The sequence below is a fragment of the Oryx dammah genome, unplaced genomic scaffold, assembly GCF_014754425.2.
Source record: "Oryx dammah isolate SB20612 unplaced genomic scaffold, SCBI_Odam_1.1 HiC_scaffold_23, whole genome shotgun sequence".
Classification (NCBI taxonomy): Eukaryota; Metazoa; Chordata; class Mammalia; order Artiodactyla; family Bovidae; genus Oryx; species Oryx dammah.
Window position 1 is genome coordinate 16,855,207 of NW_024070207.1, and position 17,361 is coordinate 16,872,567.

A 17,361-nucleotide genomic window follows, 5' to 3' on the forward strand; every position below is an offset into this window, starting at 1 on the left:
TGCCTGGAGCCACACAGTGAAATAATGACTGAGTTTGAAGGAGAATTCAGGTTTCCACCATGTATCTCTTGTACTCTACCACCATGTCATCACCAGATTACCAAATAATGGAGGGGTGTTGTTCTCCAATGTGCTACCCCTTACTCTTCTTTTTAGCATTTAAAGATTAATTTATTATATTATAATATATTCTCCTGTTAGAACATTTGAGAATGGACACATAATCTAACATAATAGATAATTTCCATTTTATTTTTTTTTTGCTACCCCCTTCTCTTGACAAATCCTGAGAATGTGGCTTTCAGTTTTTCCTCATTTTCCTTCTATGTTCACTCAATGGCTGCTAATAGCACATCAACAAAGAACCAGACCTGCTTTTTTTCTTCTTTCCTTTTTTTGGGGGGAGGGGAGGGTCATGCTGCATGGCTTATGGAATCTTAGTTCCCTGACCAGGAACTGAACCTGGGCCCTGGCAGTGACAGTGCCAAGTCCTAACCATTGGACCACCAGGGAATTCCCAAGACCTGCTTTATTAATTTGGTCTTTAACCACTCTGTTTTGCATAGGAACCCCTAGAAAGAGAGTTGGAAACTTTTCAAAAGCAGTGCTATCAAGGTCCTTTCTTTTCTTTTCTGTCCAGGTACCCTGGTCACTCCCTGGATGTTACCATAGAAATAGGGAGATAAGTGGTCGCTGGCAAATAATGGATGCTTTGTTGGTTACTCCCATCTATCATCATCTCGCACACTGTAGTAGCAGTCCCTCAGGTGCAGCTTTGAAGAATGTGCATACCAGAATTCTGGAGTGCTTTAACTCATAAGTGTTAATTTTTCCATCTGTGCTGTCATCTGTGACTATGAGAATGTGATCTTAGAATGCATTTTGCAGGTTAGTGGAACAGAAACTCCAAGAAAACCTGCCATTTTGGCATTGTCCACCTAAGCTAGATCATGGAGATTGTGAAAATAAGCCTTTTGGGAGGAGAGTGGGGGCTGGCATTGGAGACTCAGAAATGTCTAGAAGATGAATGATTCCAGTTATGACATATGACATGAAAGCTTGCAGTCTGTCTACACAACCTCTGCAAGGGAAGCCTAGGGGACAGACACCCCAGCCACAGACTCCTTTAGCTCTTTTCTCCTCTTTTGCCTTCCACAATGAAATTGACTGCCACTTTAGACCTTAGGCACTGTTAGCTTTTCTTCCCAGGGATCCTCATCAGATGCTACAGGTTTAATCAGGCACAGATGTCTGGAAAGTGGCCAACAAGGGGAAGCAATGGGCAAAGTGCCCAAAATGTATAGGAAATTACCTTGAATGTCAATTTGGAAGCAGTAAGGTGGTTTGACACTAGTTAAAAGCAGAACCACATTGCTAACACTTCCCAGTAGTTATTGGCAGATATTGCCCGGTTGCCGGGATTGTGTTATACTTTTATTTTCAACAGTTCTATTTTCTGATGTTTTGAGCACAATATTTCTATTGATATTTGAGAAAAATTGTGGCAAATTTAGCATATGGTTATGGGTTTCTTTTTCATATAAATAAGAGATTTCACTAAATTTGCTGTCCCTCTAAGTGTGATGTGATTGCACTCAATCTGATGTTTCCCAGGATAATGAGAAGGAAGATAATTGGGAAGTTGAGAAAGGAAGATAATTGGTTGGATTTGCCAAACAAAAGTTGGGTCTATTCTATTAAGTAAGGGCCACCTGTCTCACCAACAGTCACATTGGGTTACACACTTCCAGCTATAGAGGTACTGGTGTAATGAGAAAAATTAATTTTCCCCTAGGAAGTCTCAAGATTATGGTCTCAAGATTCTAGGCAACTGCCTCCATGGCTGATTTCCCTGCGTCCCACTTGCTGTTTCAATGGTCCAGAGCTGGGCTAGGCTGTGGGGGTTGTGGCAGTTCATGAGTTTCACTGGCTACCAGATGCCTGTCTGGTGCTCCAGCAGACAGGAACTTTTCAACACTAGTCACCTCTGTTTGACCCTGCTTCTGAGCTTTTGTTTCTGCCACTGCCATGCCACTAAGCTGAGGTAGTCTGGCCTTCTCATTTACTGATCTAAGTTTCAGTCTGTAATCTCATCTCTTATTATTAATAAGGGTCATCCTGGCTAACCTGCTCAACTGCAGGCCAGAAGAGATCCTTGACTGATGGTGGGCAGAGTGAGCTATGTGGGAGCCGAGACTGAGAAGGCAAGAAGGCCATTACCATTTACTGCATGTTTACTATTTGCTAGGCACGTGCTTTACATGCATTGACTGTTCTCATTTGCTGTCACCAAAAGAAAAGGTCAGAATGGCTCAAGCCCTAAAGGGTGTGCCATCCACTTGTTTTCCCTGCCATCAGCAAAGTGGTCCTGTGTTGGGAAGGTTTACTCCATGAGGCATGAGGAGCCTGTGGTCCAACAAGCATATGAGTTTAAACAAGCCACTTCCTTTCACTGGTATTCAGTTTGGCACATGCGTGCTCAGTCACGTCTGACTCTGTGTGACCCCGTGGATTTAGCCTGCCAGGCTCCTCTGTCCATGGAGTTTTCCAGGCAAGAATACTGGAGTGGGTTGCCATTCCCTTCTCCAGGGGATCTGCCAGATCTAGGAATCAAACCTGTGTTTCTTGCATCTCCTGCATTGGCAGGCGGATTCTTTACTACTGTGCCACCTGGGAAGCCCTACAAATGGGGTGGGGCATCCCAAATCTCAACTCAGCAACTTGTCACCTGTGTGACTCATCCAAGTCATTCAACCTGGATGTGCCTTAGTTTCTACATCTGTAACTAAAGATATGGCTAACACCTGTTTAGATGAAAAACATTCAGAATAGTACTGAAACATTTTAAAAATTGCTATTATTACAAATAATAGATATTAATGAGTATTTCGTTCCCCTATCTTTCCTATATGAGTTGTCTAAGTGTTTGTAACCCCTAATGCAGCAGAACTTGACTAATGCTGCAATTATTATGTACAGCTCTCAGCATGCTGGGTCATAACCATAATTGTGCCGTAGAATGCACATATGACACGGCACCCGGCCACATGAAGGGGTGGAAGCTCAGTACTCAGTCCCCAGTGAATGAGAGACAGGCCTATTTGTATTTATTATCTACTAGTTTTATTGAGATATGACTGCCTTACAGCAATACCCCTTAAAGAGGTACAACATCATGACCTGATGGTACTCATCATGAAATGATGACCACAATCAGTCTCATGAGCATCCATCATCTCATGCTCATGTGGACTCAGTCACTAAGTCGTGTCTGACTCTTTGTGACCTCCTGTAGCCCAGCAGGCTCCTCTGTCCATGGGATTCTCCAGGCCAGAATCCTGGAGTGGGGTGCCGTGCCCTTCCCCAGGGGATCTTCCTGACCCAGGGATCGAACCAGCATCTCCTGCATTTCCTGCATTGGCAGAAGGGTTCTTTACCATTGAGTCACCTGGGAAGCCTATCTCTTCTCATATGGGCACAAAATTAAAAAGAAAAGCAGTGTTTCTCCTTGTGATGGGAACTCTTAGGATTTGCTCTTTTAACCACTTTCATAGATAACATAGAGCAGTGTTAATTATCTTTATCATACTGTACATTACATCCCTGCTGCTGCTGCTGCTGCTGCTAAGTCGCCTCAGTCATGTCCAACTCTTAGCAGCCCCATAGATGGCAGCCCACCAGGCTCCTCTGTCCCTGGGATTTTCCAGGCAAGAGTACTGGAGTGGGGTGCCATTGCCTTCTCCAACATTACATCCCTAGTACGTATTTATCTTATAACAGGAAGTTTTTACCTTTTGACTGCGTTCATCTAATTTCCCCTCCCCCTCCCCACCTCTGGTAACCATAAATATCTTGTCTTTCTATGAGTTTTTGTGTTTGTTTGCTTTTTAATTATAATGGCCCTACAACACCATTATCAGTGTGTTTTACACAACATAGTGATTCGATATGTCTATACATTTCAATCTGATCACCATAATAAGATTCAGGCCTCTTTAAACTGATAGCCTGTGAGGTGAATGCCATTAGGGATTCCCTTATAGAAATTCTAGATGTTTTTTAACTTTCAAAACAAATTGACTGCATTGAGATATATCTGTGTATAGATGAAGATATGATGTCATTTCACACTCTATACATAGTAATAGATATCAATGAATATTTGTGGCATAAGGCCTAGTCCCTGATCTCAGAGAGTTAGTTGAACATTAAAGGGGAGAGACACATAAACTCAACGGGTTATAGGACAGGGCCGTGTTAACTATGAGTCTAAATAAGAACATGCATATAACCTTATAAGCTGAAACTATATAAATGCTCATGGTTGTAGTTTTTTTCTGTAGGCCTTAAGAACTGCACCAGGAAAAGGAGGGATCATTTCTTGTTGGGGCATCAAGGAAGGTACTGAAATGTGGGATTTTCAATAGGCACGACTCAGGGCAAAGGCTCAATGGATAAATAAATAAATATTTTTAAAAATCTAATTAAATATGTCAGATTATCACTCATTTCCTTGAAACCATCACTTCTCATTGCACTTAGAATAAAATCCAAACTCTTTCCTGTGACATACAAGAGCCCTACAGGATTTGGCCCCTGCATGATTCTTCAGCCTCAGCTTGTGCCAGTTCCCTCTTGATCCCTATATTTCAGTCTCACTGTCTTGTCTGTTTGATAAACAAGTCCGTTAGGGCTTCTGTGCCAATTCCTCTCTCTATTTTGAATGCTGATCTCATAATTCTCTACATGTGATAGATGTCTTCTTGTCATTAAGGACTCAACATAAATGTCACCTTTTCAGAAAGGCCTGTAATGGCCACTTCCTTCCTTGCTATCACTTTCTAATACATCAGCCTGTTTTCTTTTCTTTTTGGGAGGAGGACTGTGGTGGGTCTTTGTGGCAGTGCATGGGCTCTTTGTTGAGGCTAGAGGGCTTTCCCTAGTTGCGATGCATGGGTTTCTCTTGTAGAGCATAGGCCCTAGAGCGCACAGGCTTAGTAGTTGTGGCACGTGGGTTCTCTAGTTGCAGTGCGTGGGCTCAGTTGCCCCACAGTATGTGGGATCTTAGTTTCCCACCCAGGGACTGAACCCATCCCTGCATTGGAAGGTGGATTCTTAACCACTGGATCACCAGGAAAGTCCCTGTTTTATTCATAGTATTTATCTCTATCAAATTATCTTGTTCTTTAAGTGTTTATTCCCCACCACCCAGACACACAACTAGAATGTAAGCTCCATGAAAGTAGGAGCCTTTCTGTTTCATCTGCCCTTATATTCTCCATGCCTGGAACAGTACCTGGCATGTAGTAGACATACAATAAATATATATTGAATGAATGTTGAATAAATTAATTGGCAGCAGAGCAGTTACTGCAGTGATGCAACAGGCAGTAAAGTCCCTTTAATTAAATTGGTGATAATAGGAAGCAAAATTGGAAAAAAAATCAATATCAGATCAAACCCACCCAGATTTCATTTCAGGGCATTTAATACTGGAAATGGTCTCCCCAGTGACTCAGCGGTAAAGCATCTGCCTGCAGTGCAAGAGACGCAAGAGATGTGGGTTCAATCCCTGGGTTAGGAAGATCTCCTGGAGGAGGAAATGGCAACCCACTCCAGTATTCTTGCCTGGGAAATTCCATGAACAGAGGAACCTGGCAGCCTGTGATCCATAGGGTCACAAAAGAGATATGACTGAATATGCACACATGCAATGCTGGAAACACTGGAAGGCTTCTTAGGTCACTATTTCTATTACAGAGTATCAAAACTGGGACCACAGATCAATTAAGAAATAAGTAATTATCCATTCATTAATCAAAAAAAAAGAGTTGGAGGAATAGATCAGTAGAACTTGCTATCTGGAAGTTATAGGAGTGGAAGGAAGGGATAAATGATAATTTCATAGTTTCTTGCCATGAAATCAAAGCGGAAAGCTTGGGAGAAGAATTGCTGGTGGGTGGGAAGGAAGGATGACAGGCTTGGTTTAGAACATGCTGAGTTTCACTCATCCCCTGAGGTTTCTGGCAGAGCCTTTCAATGTGGGCCTAGAATCCTACAGGGAGGAGGAGATAGAGGTGGAAGATTTCATCAGCATAGAGATGAGAGTTGAAAGTAATGGCAGCGGTTCCTTGAAGAGTACAAAGCAACTGAAGGGTATAGAAAATTCTTATTTTAAGGGATCCGTTTATTACATCTCAAACCTCCCAGGATGTACAACTAGAATGTGTGGATTATAATAATCTCCGACTCCCCCAGCCTCTTCCCCACAGTTCACTCCCTCCCTTGAGCAATCCTGTGGATTCTTTCCCAGGCAGGGGGCCCTAAGCATGGGCTGTGAGGAGTCAGTGTCATCCTCCCTGGTATCAGCTTCATAACATACGTTCCTCACTGCTCACAGGGGCGGTTATCAAGAGAAGCAGTGGAGAGTGCCTCAGAATGATTGAAGAAAAAGTTGGGGGGGGAGGGGAAGCCTGCTTATAAAGGACCAAAGAATTGATGCTTTTGAACTGTAGTGCTGGAGAAGACTCTTGAGAGTCCCTTAGACTGCAAGGAGATCAAACCAGTCAATCCTAAAGGAAATCAACCCTGAATATTCATTGGGAGGACTAATGCTGAAGCTGAAGTTCCAGTACTTTGGCCACCTGATGTGAAGAGCCAACTCATTGAAAAAGACCCTGTGCTGGGAAAGATTGAGGGCAAGAGGAAAAGGGGGTGACAGAGGATGAGATGGTTGGATGGCATCTTCGATTTGGTGGACATGAGTTTGAGCAAGCTCTGGGAGTTGGTGATGGATAGGGAAGATGGCTTGCTCCAGTCCATAGGGTCACAAAGAGTTGGACATGACCAAGTGATTGAATTGAACTATAAAGTCATCACCACTATTTTGTTTTCCCACTACAAGTGCACTTTCTGATCCCTTATCCACCGGAGACAATGCAGCATCAACAAGCTCTTCTAGACATGCAGAGCCTCTTGTAAAGCTGGCTAATGTTGTCAGTCAAAACACTTATAATTTGTATTCACGGCAAACATGTGGCTTGTCACAGTGAGGGAACTCACTCATGGAATTTAGTAGCAGGGCTCGGATGAGGTCCTCAGACCTCTAGGGCCAGCCCTTCTGCTTAGAAGGAGCTGCTGGCAATAATCTAAGAGTGTTACCCAACCCTCTCCCTCTGCCAGTAAACAAGGTCTCATCCTTCACCCTGGGCTTCATCCTGAATCCCTGCTGGGAGCCAAGAGCCTATCAGAGACTGATTGTTCTACTTCCCTTGACAGATTGGCACCGGCCAGTGTCAGGACTTGTTCAGAGAGTATATAATAGGGTCCCTAATGAGGACATGACAATGATGATTTTGTTTCAATTGAAGGGCTTATTTGTCCTATGTCAGTGTCTAGACCCCACAAGGCAAACCTGGAGGCCAGGGGTGGGTGGATAATGCTATAAAGTAGGGACTCAGGACAAAATGGCAGGTGGCCCAAGTCTCTCAGCCGCTTTGTGAAATGAAACTTACAACTATGTGTTGGGCTTTGGGCCTTGGGTTTGAGCAGAATGAGAGGGGTGGGTTTGGGTGGTCAGAATGGGTTGTTGCCTTCTGAATAAGACAAAACTGTCTGGATTTGGATTCTGAAAAAAATTTTTTTTAAAAAGACGCATGTTCCAATTGAGCAGTGACTCTGTGTGGCTTGTTCACATGTCTCTCCCCAGGGCATCGAAGGGTGCCTGGCACATAGCAGATGCACAGTATATATGTGTTAACAAAAATGAAAAAATACATGTTGAATATGTGGATGAATGAAAATAGGTTTGACTATCCATCCCAAATCTCAGAATTGTATTGATAAACTCAGCTTGTCTACTGGAAACCTTTTCCTAGCTATCACTGGAAGAGGTTAATTTCTGTTACATTCCAGGCAATAAGCCAAAAACTCACAGATTGCTTTTAAAAGATGGTCTTGGGCCCATTTCCTCCCTTTTTGTTTTTCTCTAGACCTAGTCTTCCATATTGAACATTTCAAGATTTCAAGACCAAGTCTCAAATTGGCGCTAAGGTTGAGCTTTCATTTCAAGGCAAAGGTGGACCTTCCACAAACACATATAATGTGAATCCATCCTCAGCAGCTCCAAGCTCCATTGTAAAATAAGATACTGGGAAGCTTGGAAGACAAACAAGCATGTGGCTGCAAACAGTACTTCCTCCTTGGGAGGAGAGTAAGGGGGGCAGCAGGTACCATCTAGCCCACTCCTCTGGCCCAGGGTGAGCCTAGCTCTTTGAGCTGCCTAGTTCAGAAACCTGAGTCACATCCCCTCAGCCCTCCTTCCTTCCCTCCTCCCTGATTCTCCCACCATCTCTGGAAATTACTGAGGAAGAGAAATTAACCTTAAGTTAGATACTTTAAACTGGGCTTCCCTGGTGGCTCAGAGGTTAAAGCGTCTGCCTGCGATGCAGGAGGCCTAGGTTCGATCCCTGGGCCGGGAAGTTCCCCCGGAGAAGGAAATGGCAGCCCACTCCCAGTATTCTTGCCTGGAGAATCCCAAGGATGGAGGAGCCTGGTGGGCTACAGTTCATGGGGTCGCAAAGTGTCAGACACGACTGAGCGACTTCATTTCACTTTAGATGCTTTATTCGGAGAAGGCAATGGCACCCCACTCCAGTACTGCGCCTGGAAAATCCCATGGATGGAGGAGCCTGGTAGGCTGCAGTCCATGGGGTCGCTAAGAGTCGGGCACAACTGAGTGACTTCACTTTCACTTTTCACTTTCATGCATTGGAGAAGGAAGTGGCAACCCACTCCAGTGTTCTTGCCTGGAGAATCCCAGGGACCGTGGAGCCTGATGGGCTGCCATCTATGGGGTCGCACAGAGTCGGACATAACTGAAGCGACTTAGCAGCAGTAGCAGCAGCTAGATACTTTATTGGTGAACTGGGAAGAATTGTAGGAGCAGACAAGGGTTAGAGGTCATGAACAATTTATAATTCATCAACACAGAATGAGTTAAGACAACAGAACACTGGAATGTGAGCCAGAGGGCCTCCAGAAAGTGTTTTATATAGCTTTATAGCTTAAATATTTTGTTTGTCATGTGTTATAGAGAATACAGAGTAATAGTCAATATTTTTTTTTTAACTCTGTCTTGTGGAGTTAATAATGATGGCAGCTAACATGTATTGTGGACTTCCTTGGTGGCTCAGATGGTAAAGCGTCTGCCTACAGTGTGGGAGACCTGGGTCAGGAAGTCCTCTGGAGAAGGAAATGGCAACCCACTCCAGTACTCTTGCCTGGAAAATCCCATGGATGGAGGAGCATAGTAGGCTACAGTCCATGGGGTCAAAAAGAGTCAGACACGACTGAGTGGCTTCACTTCACTTCAACATGTATTGTAAACTATGTGCCAGATACTGTCCTAAATCCTCTTAAGCAATTTATCGCACAACTTCATTTAATCCTCACAATGATTCCCAAGGGGCAAGTGCAATTAATATTATCACTAGCTTTTAGATGATGAAGCTGAGACCTAGAGTGGTGAATACATGTTCTTGGTCACACAGCTACCGAGTGATTGAGACAAGGTTTGAAGCCAGGCTCTCTAACTTCTGTGAGCAAAATTGGTGCACCTACAATAAGTGTGTTTCCTTCCTTTGACTCTCTGACATAAGTACCAGCTTTATAAAGTTTTAAGCTGACACAGTAGAAATGGAAGTGGGTAATTTTATAAACAGTTTAGCTTCTTTCTCAGAATAAGGGACTTAATATCTTGGCCACACCCCTTTATGTCAGAAAAGCTAAAAAGGATATGGTGATATATTTTATACTTTTATTAAATAATAGGCCATGTTATGTATGTTGTAAAGCTGTGAATTGACAGTGGTGGCTTCTACACTGCAAACTTTTCATAGATGTACAGCACAGATATCTCACAGGCACAGTGAAATTAGGTTCACATCTGTTCTTCTGGTACTTCCCTCATGGCTCAGCTGACAAAGAATCTGCTTGCAATGCGAGAGACCTGCGTTCAATCCCTGGGTTGGGAAGATCCCTTGGAGAAGTGTTCTGAGCTGGAGAATTCCATGGGACTGTATAGTCCAAGGGATTGCATAGTCCAAGGGATTGCAAAGAGTTGGACACAACTGAGCAACTTTAACTTTCACTATATAGGACATATTCAGGAATGTGCCCCATGTGTGAGGTGTAGGATACCTGAGACAGGGCCTTCATATATATTTATTTCCAGGAGGAATTTGAGATTAAAATTCAGAGAAGCATAGGCTTCTAGAAGACTTGATGGAAAGAGGTGTGCCTGGCTGAGGAATGAATCTCTACCACTGGCTCAAGAATGGATGAGACAGTTGGAACCCCAACAGATTCTGAATCTTGAGGTTCTCAGTGCCCTTTGGCCAGTTGCTACCAGTGTCTCTGAGTGCAAATGGGGAATTGGAGGCCCGATGTCTTCTAGATTACAAGATTTTAGGAGCAGGTCCAGAAGAATGCCCAGGTTGTCTCTATTTATTTATCTATATAGATATTAAATGGGCTTCCCAGGTGGTGCTAGTGGCAAAGAACCCACCTGCCAATGCAGGAGACATAAGAGACCCAGGTTTAATCCCTGGGTCAGGAAGATTCCCTGGAGAAGGGCATGACAACCCACTCCAGTATTCTTGCCTGGAGAATCCCATGGACAGAGCTACAGTCCATAGGGTTGCAAAGAGTCAGACATGACTGAAGTGACTTAGCATGCATAGGTATTAAATGATGGAATATAAGCCATTGAGTAGTCATCAGTCAACAAACCTTTGACAGTACTGGTTCCTTGTGTGTTTTAAGTGTCTGGATATAGTATCCTTAAAGGTCCATTCCAGGACCAGGCACTTTTGACACACTACATACTATTAGGCAGGATCTTAATAAGGAAACTCTCAGACCAAGGTACATACAGTGGGTCACTCATGCCCCATCTAAGACCCTCACATCTGTGCCATACTACAACACAAGGCAGGCCCTATCCATCTTAGAGCCTTTCTTTTTACCTTGGCACATTCCTTCAGGGATCTCATCTACTGATCAGGATAACTCCACACAGTACCTTCTCAGACCAAGATCCACACCACAATGGTGAACCCCACACAGCAGCCCTCCTGGCACTCACCCACTCTCCCAATACTGTCAGGCAACTCTTGCTTACATGAGAAGCCATACCCTAACTGTACGGAATAAGAGCTTTCTTTTTGAGGTTGCGTCTTAGCTGTGATATAAACTGAGACAAGCCTGCTCTCCACCAGAGTGCACCCTACCATTATGGAGTCTTGACAGTGACTTCCATGGCCTACTTCACCAATCTTAATTCTGTGAGGCAACTGCTGCTCAGATTGGAGCTCTTATTGAGCTTTACAATGTAGTGAAGCCACTCTTACAGGATCTGTCACCATGCCACCACTCTGAATATCATGAGGTCAATCTTGACCACCCAGCCACCACTTCATGCAGGATGGCCAGGTCAGAGACTTCCCTTGTTGGATCAACGGTGTAGCTGGCCTTACCAGCTCTCACCTTCACCAGGCTTTATGCTGCCATTTTGCTCTTAGTAATGCAACCCATCTCCTAGACCAGGGTTCACATATGACTGATGAAACAACTGTCTAAGGTAAGGTGAAGTCGCTCAGTCGTGTCCGACTCTTTGCAACCCCACAGACTGTAGCCTATCAGGCCCTTCCTTCTGTGGGATTTTCCAGGCAAGACTACTGGAGTGGGTTGCCATTTCCTTCTCCAAAGGATCTCCCCGACCCACGGATTGAACCCAGGTTTCCCGCATTGTAGGCAGACACTTTACTGTCTGAGCCACCAGGGAAGTCGACTGTCTAGTGCCCCTGATTAGTGCTGTATTATCCAGAAGGCCAGCTCATATATGCTTAGGGCATGGCACTGCAAGAGCACCACCAAATAACTTTTTTTTTTTTTTGCCTCACCGTGAGGCATGCAATACCTTAGTTCCCTGACCGGGGATCAAACCCATTCCCCCTGCATTGGGAGCCCACAATCTTAATCACCGGACCACCAAGGAAGCCCTCAAATAACTTTTTAAGGAGTTAGAAATGTGATTTTAAAAAATGAAGTAGTCATGATAAGAAAAATCAGAACTTTGTTGAATTTTTTTTTTTACACCTGTTATATGGTTTAGAATGATTTCCATTTGAATGACAAAGATGAGGGCAAACTTCCAAAATCTTTTCAGTTAATTAGGGCTTGCAAAGGCCTTGATTTGGCCTGCCTTTTCTGTTTCCCCACAAACTATGAGGCAGTCACCTGTCACTGCTCAAAATGCCTCATGCCATCAGACAGCCTTTGCTTAGAATAGTAACCTTAAAACTAGGACAAATATTCATCCAGAATACATGAGTATAGCCATAACAGTTGTTCAAATACTGAAATTCTTCCCTACTTACTGATAAATACCTACTTCTTTATATCATCATCCCTTCCCTTTGTGCATCCCATCATCATCCCAGCTTCCCTAGACCCTCCCTAAAACTTCTTGGACCTCCTCAGAATCTCACAACCAAGATATAAGGCCTGCTTTAACATCATATTCCAAGTGGCCAGTGCCCATGCAGAATCTGTTGTTAAATATTTGGAACATTATCCTCTCCTGCAGCCACTGCCATCCAACATTATATAGCTCTCTAAAGCTTACTACCTTGGTGCACATGCCATGAGGCAAATCTCTTCCAAACCAGCAAGACTCCAGTATAGGTATGCAGTGCATGCTAACCACTGACCTACACCATCACTCCCCATCCTTATATGGACCCTTTGTTTGGGGGCTATTCTTGAGCAGACCACACCCCAACCAAGCTCTTAATGGAGCAGCCCTCCAGACACTTGTTCATCTCCTCACACCATGTGACAGGTTATAACCATGCCTCCACTTCACTTATTGGCTTGACCAGCCACTCATGACTGCTCCTGTTATCTGGACAACCCATGATCTGGCCAGTGCACAAAACTGTAGCTTAAGGAAATGACTGACAAGAGCAGGTCCACATAGCTGGTACCAGTCCTCAAAGCCCAAGAACCAGACCAGAGTCCACCAAGAATATGGTGTCAGCCTATAACATGGCTCCCACACCACCTATCCATAGAGCATTAGGCTGAACTCATGAAACCAAGATCCATAACACTGTCTCCATCAATTCAAGTGAAAGTGAAAGTGCTAGTAGCTCAGTTGTGTCTGACTGCCTGTGACCCCATGGACTGTAGCCCACCAAGCACCTCAGTCCATGGGATTCTCCAGGCAAGAATACTGGAGTGGGTTGCCATTTCCTTCCCTAGGGGATCTTCCTGACCCAGGGTTCAAACCTACATCTCTTGTGTCTCCTGCATTGGCAGGTGGGTTCTTTACCATCTGAGCCACCAGGGAAACCCCCAACAATTCAAGGGACATACTAAACAGAGTCAGGTCTCAAGTCCCTCTTGCCTCAACAATGAATCACTACCCCAAGCAGTCCTGTGAAACCACTCAGGACACTGACTAGAACAGGGCAGCAACTGCTCTCCACATGGCCCTAGGTCATCCCTGACCAGTGTGAGATCCGCATCAATACTGACCAGAAAATCACACACGCATCCATGCCTCACATCCTGAAGCAAGTCCTCGCCAGGCTAGAAAATGAACCTCAGCCCATAAAACTGAAATGTTCTGAGAGAGACTAAGAACTCCAACAGAAGCTGCTAAGTTGACCAGAGCCTACAGAAGCATTCTCCACATAATGAGATGATTTGATCTGTGAACAAACCTGGCATATGGTCCCATTCTTCACATTCATCTCTTCCTTCCCTCCCCTTCCCTCTTCCTCCCCTCTTCTCCCCTTCCTCTCACCCCTTTACTTCCATTCTCTGTTCCCGTTGTTCTCTTTCTCTCTCAGTCAAGTCACTGCTGTATTATTTGTCAAGAAAAAGTTTGGATGTGTCCCCAGTTCTATTTAGGCCAAAGGAAAACTCAAGAAGGCAATACCAGCACCCCCTCCCCCGCCACCAGGCAGGACTGTTGCAGAAGACTGGGCCTCCTGAATGAGAATCTGTGGTCCTGGAAGAGCATGGTTGGGGAACAAAATCCCCTTCCTCTAGTAAGCAGGGCCCCCAAGACAGCTGCTGGTGAGGTATGACCAGAACCCAGATGAAGGGTGATGTCAGCCAAATTGAGAGGGACTAGAGGAGACCTCAAAGCTATGGTTTTTCCAGTTTTCATGTATGGGTGTGAGAATTGGACCATAAAGAAAGCTGAGCGTCAAAGAATTGATGCTTCTGAACTGTGGTCTTGGAGAAGACCCTTGAGAGTCCCTTGGACTGCAAGGAGATCAAACCAGTCCATTCTAAAGGATGGAATATTCATTGGAAGGACTGATGCTGAAGCTGAAACTCTAATAATTTGGCCACCTCATGTGAAGAAACTGACTCATTGGAAAAGAGCCTGATGCTGGGAAAGATTGAAGGCAGGAGAAGAAGGGGAGGACAGAGGATGAGATGGTTGGATGGCATCACCAACTTGATGAACATGAATTTGAGCAAGCTGCAGGAGTTGGTGATAGACTTACAGGGAAGCCTAGTGTGTTGCAGTCCATGGGGTCGCAAAGAGTCAGACATGATTGAGCAACTGAACTGACCAAGAGAAGCCCTTGAACCAAAAGTAGAGAAAACCTTCTGAGCTTCTTTATACCCCACTCCTTGCTATACCACATGAGGGATATAATTGTTAAAAGAAACCCTTCATATGAAAGTTTGTTGTCAATCTTTAGAGACTGAAACAAACCATAATTCATTGTCCTTCTTTCTGCCCATTTTTCTCCTTTCACTACATTCTATTCAGTTTTGGTCTCACATGTGATATCATCACATTCAATCTCACTCCCCACTCCCTCCTTAAGTTGTCAGTGTCCTCCATTTGGTGTGTGTATTTTAGGACCTTTTCCTCTATGTTTATGTGTAGAGACCAATGCAAATATAGAGGATTATTTTGTGGGTGGACTTTTTATAATCGCACTCTTAAGTAGCTTTTCAAAATTTAGAGTGTATAAACTTATGTGCTTCCCCAATCCTTTGCAAATATTTTTTCAAACTTTTCTTCTGAAAAATTTCAAACAGAAAAAATGTGATAGTATAATGACTGTCTATATAACTGCACCTAAATTAAATAATTGTTAACATTTACCATCCTTGTTTTATCTATCTATCCATTATCAAGCTATCATTCTTTGCTGAACCACTTCATTGTAAGTTGTAAGTATCATGACTCAACCCTCAAAATCCTTCAGCAAGGATCTCTTAAAATAAGGACATTCTCCTACATAAATGTCAATTACATTCAAACGATATCACCCTTATGAAAATTAACAATAATTTCCTAAGCTCTATATCATTTAATATCCAGTTCACATTCAAATTTCCCTAAGAGTCTCAAAATGTCTTTTATAATGCTTTATTTTGGCAGCCAGGATCCAGTCAAGGCTAACTAATTGCATATTTTATTGAAAGTAGTGAAAAGTGAAAGTGTTAATCGCTCAGTCATGTCCAACTCTTTGCGACCCCTTGGACTATAGCCTGCCAGTCTCCTCTGTCCATGGGATTCTCTAGGCAAGAATACTGGAGTGGATTGCCATGCCCTCCTCCAGGGGAATCTTCCCAATCGAGGGACAGAACCTGTGTCTCTTACCATCTCCGGCAGGTGGGTTCTTGACCACTAGTGCCACCTGGGGAGCCTTTGTTCTCTTTATCTGTGAATATTTTTTATATTCCACATATAAGTGATAACATAGAATATTTGTCTTTCTCTGTCTGCTTATTTCACTAAGTATATCTTCTAAGTCCATCTGTGTTGTTGCAGATTATAGGATCTCACTCTTTTTCAAATGACTGAGTAATATTCCACCCTGTGTCTGTTGTGTGTGTGTCTGTGTATACCACATCTTCTCTATTCATTCATCTGTTGATAGACACTTAGGTTGCTTCTGTATCTTTGACTACTGTAAACAATGCTGCTATGAACATTGGAGGTGCATGCATCTTTTTGAATCAGTGTTTTTGTTTTCTTCAGATATATACTCAGCAGTGGAATTACTGGATTCTATGATAGTTCTTATTTTTACTTTTGTGAGGAACCTCCATACTGTTTTCCATAGTGGCTGCACCAATTTACAGTTTACTAAGGTTCCCTTTTCTCTGCATCCTCACCAACAATTATTATTTATAAACTTTTTGATGATAGCCATTTTAACAGGTGTGAGGTGATGTCTCATTGTGGTTTTGATTTGCATTTCTCTGATAATTAGTGATTATGAGCATTTTTTATGAGTCTGTTGGCCATCTGTATGTCATCTTTGGAAAAATGTTCATTCATATTTTCTGCCCATTTTATTTATTTATTTATTTACTTGTTAATTAGCTTTATTTTTTTATTTTTTTAATTTTTATTTTATTTTATTTTACTTTACAATACTGTATTGGTTTTGCCATACATTGACATGAATCCGCCACAGATGTACATGAGTTCCCAATCCTGAACCCCCCTCCCACCCCCCACCCCATATCATCTCTCTGGATCATCCCCGTGCACCAGCCTTAAGCATCCAGTATCCTGTATCAAACATAGACTGACGATTCGTTTCTTACATGATAGTATACATGTTTCAGTGCCATTCTCCCAAATCATCCCACCCTCTCCCTCTCCCTCAGAGTCCAAAAGTCTGTTCTATACATCTGTGTCTCTTTTGCTGTCTCGCATACAGGGTTATCGTTAACATCCTTTGAAATTCCATATATATGTGTTAGTATACTGTATTGGTATTCTTCTTTCTGGCTTACTTCACTCTGTATAATTGGCTCCAGTTTCATCCATCTCATTAGAACTGATTCAAATGTATTCTTTTTAATGGCTGAGTAATACTCCATTGTGTATATGTACCACAGCTTTCTTATCCATTCATCTGCTGATGGACATCTAGGTTGTTTCCATGTCCTGGCTATTATAAACAGTGCTGCAATGAACATTGGGGTACATGTGTCTCTTTCAATTTTGGTTTCCTTGGTGTGTATGCCCAGCAGTGGGATTGCTGGGTCATAAGGCAGTTCTATTTCCAATTTTTTAAGGAATCTCCACACTGTTCTCCATAGTGGCTGTACTAGTTTGCATTCCCACCAACAGTGTAAGAGGGTTCCCTTTTCTCCACACCCTCTCCAGCATTTATTGCTTGTAGACTTTTGGATCACAGCCATTCTGATTGGCATGAAATGGTACCTCATTGTGGTCTTGATTTGCATTTCTCTGATAATGAGTGATGTTGAGCATCTTTTCATGTGTTTGTTAGCCATCCG

At 43.3% G+C, this 17,361-nt stretch overlaps 2 non-coding genes across 2 annotated transcripts; one reads left to right on the top strand and one right to left on the bottom strand.

The window, feature by feature from the left end:
* Nucleotides 1–441: 441 nt before the first annotated feature.
* TRNAD-GUC lies at nucleotides 442–513 on the bottom strand. The gene has a single exon. It is a non-coding gene; the product is annotated as a tRNA-Asp (tRNA).
* A 7,895-nt stretch (nucleotides 514–8,408) lies between these two features.
* Nucleotides 8,409–8,480, top strand: TRNAR-GCG. Its single transcript has one exon. It is a non-coding gene; the product is annotated as a tRNA-Arg (tRNA).
* Nucleotides 8,481–17,361: the final 8,881 nt, after the last annotated feature.